We start from the raw sequence: 8,644 nt of genomic DNA, 5'->3' as shown, positions 1-8,644 counted from the left end.
TTTAACAAACCAAGCCACACTCAAAAGAAATATGTATATATAAAACAAAATAATGGACAAAAACAACAATTTAATGCCCGTTAAAATGGTATTAATATAACAGCTTCACCAAAAGAGAATAGAGCTTAGATCGTGCCCAAAAAATCCGACCCAGCCGGAGCCCGTGCACATTCTGCCCAAGCCCGAACCATAAACTGTCATTATGAGCCTGACCCGATCCGCCCCATAAACTGTCTGTTTTCGGGCTGATTGAATGAGCGAAATATAATCAGAATTATGTTAATTAACACTGTAACATAGAAGCATAGAACTATTATTTAATTTAAATGATTTTTAAGAACAGCTACACACAATGCTGCAAGTCAAACGCGGAGGCGTTCACGTGCGCCCAGAGCTACGTGATTACAGTTTTCATTTTTATTATAGTTTAATTTTATTTTGTTTTTATTTTTTCTGTTCATTTTAGGGTGGGCTTGCTAGCGCGAGCTCTTTACACAAGAACTAACGGACCACGAGTGCCGCGCGCTCGGCACAACAACTCCCGCTGTACAACTCCGCTGTACAACAGCGCTTATAAATAAATTAAACACAAAAATGAGGGTATTCTATCAGTAATTTCAGTTCGTTTTAGTTAGTTTTATAAACACAAAATACAGTTCGAGATAGTTATGTTTTTCCTTTTAATTACCGTTTTTATTAGATTCAGTTAACACAAATGTTTTTCACTTTCAATTTTCGCTATTTCGTTCGCTTTAGTGAACAATAATAATTGGTTACTTAGCAACATTGTGATTATCACCCCAGAGCTTTATATAAAATAAAAATAGGAGCCTGATTTCGGGTCGGTCCTCAGGTCAGGTGGGATTCGGGCAGAGAATCTAAGCTCTAAAATAGAAAGCAGCAGCACCACAAAAACCGGAGCAGCTAAAAAGAGCTTAACGTCCTTAATTCGGAACTTGGGTTGTCCACGGCAATCACTGAATTGATTAGAGCACGCAAATCGTCACAATTGTGCCTCACTTCACCACGCCAAACCACAGGCACAGCGGCCAGAAGCTCAAGTTCACCGGACAGAGGAGGGGTTAACCAGGGCAAAGCGAAATAAAAAAAAAAAGTTCATAGAGCTGCTAAAGTAACGTGCAGTAACGGGGTGTCGGAAATGGTAACGGCGTTATAGTTACAGTCATAGTAATTAGTTAGATTACTCGTTACTGAAAAAAAGTAACGGCGTTAGTTATAACGCCGTTAGTTTTAACGCCGTTACTCCCAACACTGTATATAAATAAGCTTTATTGTAAACGAATTAATAAAACAAATAGTTTCTAAAATAATGGAGTTAAAATAAAACATCTCATTTTCCTTCACTACAAACAGACATTAAATCATGCCGCCTCCTGCTGTTCTGCTGTAAAACTCACCCGTTTAAAGCGGTTTGCGCTGTTAGATATTAAATGAAACGATGAGCAGAATTTTCTGTTTTGTCGGGTTCTACTTTAGAACCCCCTCCAGACTTTTCTGATAAAAGCTCATTTTATCCTGAACCTATAAAGTCCGCGCTCTTCAGCTTTCTCAACTCATTTTCCGCTGCACCGAACCTCCAGTACAGCTGATGAGACGCGTTTCTCTGGCTAAGGAGCTCATTTGAAGAAGAAAAAAAAAAAACAGATAAAGCTATATTTAAATTACATCACCTGTCTGTTTTTGCATTATTTATAATTTTATTCTTAATTTAAACGTCACCCATTTTTGTAAAATAATAGCTGCAGCCCTAATGTGAACATTTTATAACATTGTCCTCCCATGTCCATTCGTTTTCAACTGCATGGAGTTGAAGAAGAAATAAGCTTTGCCGTTTTGGAGTAACTATCTAAAGTTGTCACATTATGGAAGTCTTCTTGCACTCTGTTAAACATATTAAAATGAATAATTAATAGACTAACAGACTGCAACAAGTCATACATTTGTTAATTAGTAGGCCCCTACAGTAAATTTTATATAATAGCCAACATAATATTTCTACTATAAACATGAATATATAGTGTATATAGAACATATGTTATATAATGAATAAAATAAAATGTTATGGATAATACAATCTAAATAAAATTAATATTTTTTTTATTAACATATAGTGATATAGTAACATTAAAGTCACTATAAAATGCTAATTTATTTTCAATAAATTCTGTGAAGTTTACAACTGTTGTTCCTCCTCTTACTAGTATGATTTTAAGCATGCCAAATAAATATAATACGATAGCATATCGGCCCTAAAAATCGGCAGGTCACATCGGCCATCGGCTGACTCTGACCACTAATGATCGGTATCGGCATCGGCCTTAGAAAAACCCATATCGGTCGGTCTCTACATGACAGTATCAAAATTATATCAGCATTGGCCAATAGTTGTTAATTGGCCAATAACAACATCAGCGTTGTTGATTTGGCCAATGTTTTAAACTTATACTTGCTGACGTATCTATGGTATGTCAGAAAAGGACAGAGATATGCTGGCTGCCCTACTTTAAAATAAATTGATTTAAGCTTATTTTTTTATTGATTTTAATTAGTTTTAAAGTTATAAAGTTAAACCAGGCTGTCAAGTCTCTCTATAAGTTATAAATGTGTATACTGGCATCAACATTGGCATTGCCAGATATGTACGTGTGTAATATTGGATATCTACATTGGCCCAGAATTCCCACATTGGTGCATCTCTATTTTTCACCATGCTCTTAGTACCCGCACTTACTCCTCAAAGCTGAGATTGTTAAAATACCCTTGCTTCAGTTCTGTTGCACCGGGGGTTTATTAGACACTAGATATTATTTTAATAATGGAAAAATAAATCATCCCATCACACGACCCTACATGCAGCACTGGGAGTGGATAGTTTCCTTATCTGCATTAGACCACACCAGAGTCTGCTTAAAGTGAACCACAGTCCACCGATTTCAATCCCAAACTGCAGTTTGGCCACCAACCCAGCTGTGTGTCTCCCAGATGGCAGATCCAGAGTGGTGCCCACCCTCTCTGCATAACCCCTCCCAAGGGAGATATCCCACCCCTGTCATCCTCGCACACAGGAGAACAGAACCATGCCTACAGGCAGCCACACACACAACCCAGAGCCGCCACATAGCCCCCCTCCCAAGGGTCAGCCGTCCCGGCGACCCCACCAACCCAACACAAACCCCATGTACAACTAGTGCTGGGCGATAAAACGATATCGATAGTTATCGAGGAAACTATATATCGCGATAAGTCGGGGCGAGAAATTCGATAAACTAAATTTTCTATTTCCCGTTTAAGTAGCGTTGTGAAAAGGCGCAGCACGAGATCAGGCAGCACGCTGAACTGCTGCTCAGCCCAGTACAACCCCTCCCCTCCCCTCTCCACCATCCCCCTCCGCCCCACCCCCCGAGCCCCTCCACTCTGAACTCCTCACATAGCGGCTCCTTCTCTCCCATTTACTGGATAAACTTCATTTATACTATTCAGCGGCGCTACACTGGAAAACTCACCTTTTAAATATGAGGCATGCGTCTCCAAGATATTTAGAGAGGTGAGCTTGTTCAGATTTCTGAAGGCAGGTAAACGCTGCTCTGTTTGCTGCTAGTTAGATTAGCTTGTCTCCAGTTTAAAGTTAGCGATGTTTACGGTGTAAAAGGGATCTGTGCAATCTGTCATCATTAGCTAAGATGCTTTCACTGCTTTTTACATTCTAATAAACTAATGGGTAACGCACGTTAGCCGTGTTAATCCACGTTTCGTGTAAATTAAGGTTAACTTCAGCACGAGTGAGGGGTTAGTATATAAACACACAGAAAGGAAGCACTTTCCATCTTTTTTCCTAACTCTCACTGTTTCTGTTAGAAAACCCTGAGGGCAGCATTCTCCTCTGTCTTTGTGTTTTATAGTTTTTAACAGATAGAGAGTCTGTTATGCTGGATATTTTACTAAATACAGAAGATTATATAATCTGTCTAGCTGTATTTGAACTGAGCTAAACATTGCTGTTACTGAACTGGAGTTTTAAATACACTTAAGTAATGTAAGTCTAGTCTACTGAAAGCCAGTAATGTTAGTATAAATCTGTACTGCAGTAGAAGTGGATCATTTCAGAAACTTGACTTTATTCCTCCCACCTCCATTATAGGCCACTTTTTTTTTTAAATATTTAAATGTTAGCTTAATTTAAATGAAAAAAAAACTAAAGGCTCTTATTTAAAAAAAAAACATAAGCAGTAAATTATCTAAAATTACAACAAATAGAAAATAGAAAAACAGTAAAACATATGTAATACATACTTTTTATATGACCAAAATTAAACTAGACTGAAATCTGACTAAAACTAATAATATCCGATAGACTAAAATGTAACTAAAACTATTATACATTTTAGTGAAAAGACTAAGACTGTATCAAAATCACCTGTCAAAATGAACACTGTGATATACTCTTGTATTTTGCTTTATGTAGTTGCCTGCATTCAGGGAGGGGAATGATCTTTTGATTAAATATAATTTTATAAAAATAAATAAAGTGTTATTGCAATTTAAATTAAACAGACATATAATGTAAAGGGTCTTACATATTTTTTAGTTTATATATTTGTCCCCTTTTTAAAATTAATTTAAAAGCTGTACCCACCTGGCAAGATGTTAACATCCTAGTGTCTGTCCACAAGGCTCTGAGCCTGCTAGTGATTTTGTCCATAACTCCCTTATTCTGTCACTTCTGAGTAAAAATAGAAACCTTTAAGTGTAACAGAAAGTGATTTGATTTATATCGTGATACATATCGATATCGGCTGATATGAAAAACTATATCGTAATAAGATTTTTTTCCATATCGCCCAGCCCTATGTACAACAGAACATTTTTTTTTTTTTTTTTTTTTTTACAATCAGTCGCAAACAAAGTCATTAAGGCGGGCGGGCGGCCTCCGTGCCTGCGGCAGCCTGGAGGGGCCGGGCACGGCACCGCCTGCCAGCGGCTCCGAAGAGCCAGAGTTCAGGTCAGGCACGAGTGCAAGGCCGGCAGGCTCCGCACCACCGTCCACAGTGTCCGACAGTCTCGGCCTATAGGGGGCCAGCCTATCACGGTGCACAATCATAGTGCGTCTGCCCCACCGGATCTTATACACCACCTCCCCCAGCCTGGACAGCACCAAGCACGGACCCACCCAGGCAGACTGGAGCTTCGGGCACAGTCCCTTCTTCCGCTGAGGGTTATATAGCCAAACCCTCGCCCCCACCGCCAACGGGTCCCCAAAGCAGCGCGTGTCGTACGCACGCTTCTGCTTCTGTCCGGCAGCAGACTGGTTGGAGCACGCTAGACGGTGTGCTAATTCCAGCGAAGACATAAGGTCCGAGACAAAAGTGGAGGAGGCGCCCCAAAAGCCAGGGAGACCGGCGTCCTCAGTTCGCGCCCGAACATAAGCAGAGCCGGCGTGAATCCTGTTGTCTCCTGCACAGCGGAGCGACAGGCCAGTCACGCTGGTTCTCCGCAATAGTGACCGCCCCTTGGTCCAGCACCACGTAGGCCTCTGGCCACTTCGTGAAATAGTCCATCGCCACCAGAACAAAGCGATTTCCAGAGTCCGTCACCGGAAAGGGGCCCAGCACGTCCACGGCCACCCGCTCCATCGGGCTGCCGCACTGGTAAGGGTGAAGTGGGGCGCGGGGAGCCCTCGAGGGACTCTACGGACACCTGAGCCACCCCGACAGCACCACTAACATCCCCGGAGATTGCAGCGCAGCGTGCGGTCTCAGCAGATTTCTCCTCAGCACGAGCACAATGTTTGCAGTCGGCGGCCACACACGGCCGGCGCGACAAAGCATCCGCGTTACTGTGGCCACGGCCCGGGCGGTGCACAACCTCAAAACGAAACTCCTGGAGTCTAGATAACCAGCGCGCGAGTTGGCCCTTGGGCTCGCGGAAACGCATGAGCCACTGTAGTGAGGCGTGGTCAGTGCGCAGCAGAAAGGGCACCCCATACACGTATGCTCGGAAATGTTTAAGGCTTTCGACCACCGCGGGTAGTACCCGGCGCGTTACACAATAGTTGCGCTCCGCCTTGTTCAGGCGGCGGCTATAGTATGCTATTATGCGCTTGGAGCCGTCCTGAACCTGCGACATGACTGCTCCGAGGCCGTGGTCGCTCGCATCAGTATCCACAATGAAACTCTCAGACACCTTCGGATACGCTAGAATCGGAGTGGGCATTCGATTGCACATTCGATTGCACATTGCACAGGCGGCTTTTTAGCTCCTCGAATGCCCACTCCGCCTCGTCAGACCAGCGGAATTTCACTCTAGGCTTAGTCAGAGCATGAAGCGGCGCTGCCACATCCGCAAACCCCCTAATAAACCGCCTGTAATACGAGGCGAGCCCCACGAAGCTGCGAACCATTTTTGCGTCTCGCGGTGTGGGCCAGTCACGGACCGCCTCCCTCTTTTTGGGATCGGTTTCCACGCCAGCACCGCTCACTACGTGGCCCAGGAAGCTCACGCGCTGCCTTAGCAGATTACACTTTGCCGGATTGAGCTTCAGGTTAGCCGCCTGAATCGCACCGAGCACCATTTCAAGGTGAGACAGTGCGGAGTCGAAGTCGGTTCCGTGCGCCAAGACATCATCCAAATAAACGACGCAGCACGACCGCGGAACCCCGCATAAAACACGCTCCATAAGACGCTCAAAATAGCGGGCGAGTTACACAATCCGAACGGAAGCACCGTGAAATGCCATAGGGCTGAGCCGAGCGAGAAAGCGGTTTTCTCCCTATCCCCCACCGCGAGGGGCACCTGCCAATATCCACTCCTCAGGTCTAACGAGCTGAACCAGGCTGAGCCAGACAGCTGGTCCAGCGTATCGTCGATCCTGGGGAGAGGGTAGGAGTCAAGCTTCGTGACAGCGTTAAGTCGCCGATAATCCACGCAAAAGCGCCAATTTCCATCCTTCTTTTTCGCAAGGACCACCGGGGCCGACCACGGGCTGCTCGAAGGCTCAATAATGCCCGTACTCGCCATCTCGCGGACTAACTGCTCCGCCGCTACGCGCTTTGCTAACGCCAGACGGTGCGGCCTCAGCCTGATGGGCTGGGCATCACCCGTGTTTATCGAATGAACCGCAAGGCTAGTTTTAGTACACTCGCGCTCAGACACAGCGAAACTCGTGCGAAAACGGCCGATCAGTTCGCGCAAACGGAGTTGTTGGGGACCAGATAAACCCACACAACTGCGCTCCAGCATCTCCTCTATCGGATCTACACTCAACCCCGCATCCAGCGGACCCTCTACCGTATCACGCACCGAATCACACACATTCCCTCCCACCAGTTCACTTACCCCTAACTCGTCGCGTATCTCTACGGGGAGTCCAGTCACCAGCACCGAGCCCCGTGCACAGTCAATGATAGCTCCGACGCGTGAGAGCAGGTCCTTGCCCAGAATGCACGGGTCGTTGATGCGTCCTACCCAGAACTGTTGTTGAAAGGGCCCCTTGCCGACATCAATCGTCAACTCCGTTAATCCTAGGTAGGGTTGTCACGATACCAAAATTTTGACTTCGATACCGATACCAACTGTAGTATCACGATTCTCGATACCAAAACGATACTTGGAAGAAAAAAAAACAATAAAAATATCTGAACATAAAATGTTTATTTTTGATTGGACTGTATTGAACACTGAACAATCGGTGCAAACGTTTTTATTCTAAAATGAAACATTTGAACAAAAAACAAGTTTCGTTATTATAACCTTAACTATAACATAATTATCTAAACACTTCCTAAAAACTAAAACCTCTTCTTTTCTGAAACTACACTGTGGGAAGTTTCTTTGCCTGTTTAAGGTTCTTAGCCAGGAAAACAAGTGTGTCCACATGGTCTTCTGTCAACCTTGTTCTCCTTGGACTGCAGATTAACCACACGTGCGTTATCACATGCAGCCTCGAAAATTACGCTTTTAATAAGGAGATAAAGTGGATATTATTTTTTTTTCTGCCTCAGTTTATTTCATGCGCTGTTTGTATATAATTGGGGATTGCAGGAGACTGGATTGATGGATTCTCTTAAGTCTGGTTTTGAAGGTAAGAGCGTGGGGGAGCCGCTGGTGGGGGTTGAGGGGGTGGAGGGAGTGACCTGAGGTAACCCTGCAGCGAAAAACAAGCAGCGTTTAACTCTGAACACGCGCTGTGACGCGCTCTTTCAGCTCTAATTCAGGAACCGTACATCCTACAGTAAAACGGAGCGAATCCGGAGAGACAGACGGTTCGAATGGTGTATAACATGTCCGCATTCGATCAAATATGGACGTACGAGAAACGGAAATATGAAAATTATGATTTCATATTTTCAGAAGCAAGGCATATTTCGCCCTAAATGTTTATTTTCTGAAAGGAGATCCAGCTAAATAGGCTAGATCATACCTGTCAAGTCTCCCGTTTTGGCCGGGAAACTACCGTATTTTACTCCTCTTTCCCGCCGTCCTCCCGTATTAGTATTTTCCCGTAAATTTCCCGTATTATATTCAAATAAAAAAATATATATTATTGAGGAGACAGGGCACTGACCGCTCTGTGTCTCTTAACCAATCGTGTAGCCGATTCAAGGAGAAAGTCCCGCCTTTCAGGAGA

Source organism: Astyanax mexicanus, chromosome 4, assembly GCF_023375975.1.
Source record: "Astyanax mexicanus isolate ESR-SI-001 chromosome 4, AstMex3_surface, whole genome shotgun sequence".
Lineage (NCBI taxonomy): Eukaryota > Metazoa > Chordata > Actinopteri > Characiformes > Acestrorhamphidae > Astyanax > Astyanax mexicanus.
Note: the sequence above shows the minus strand (reverse complement) of the source record.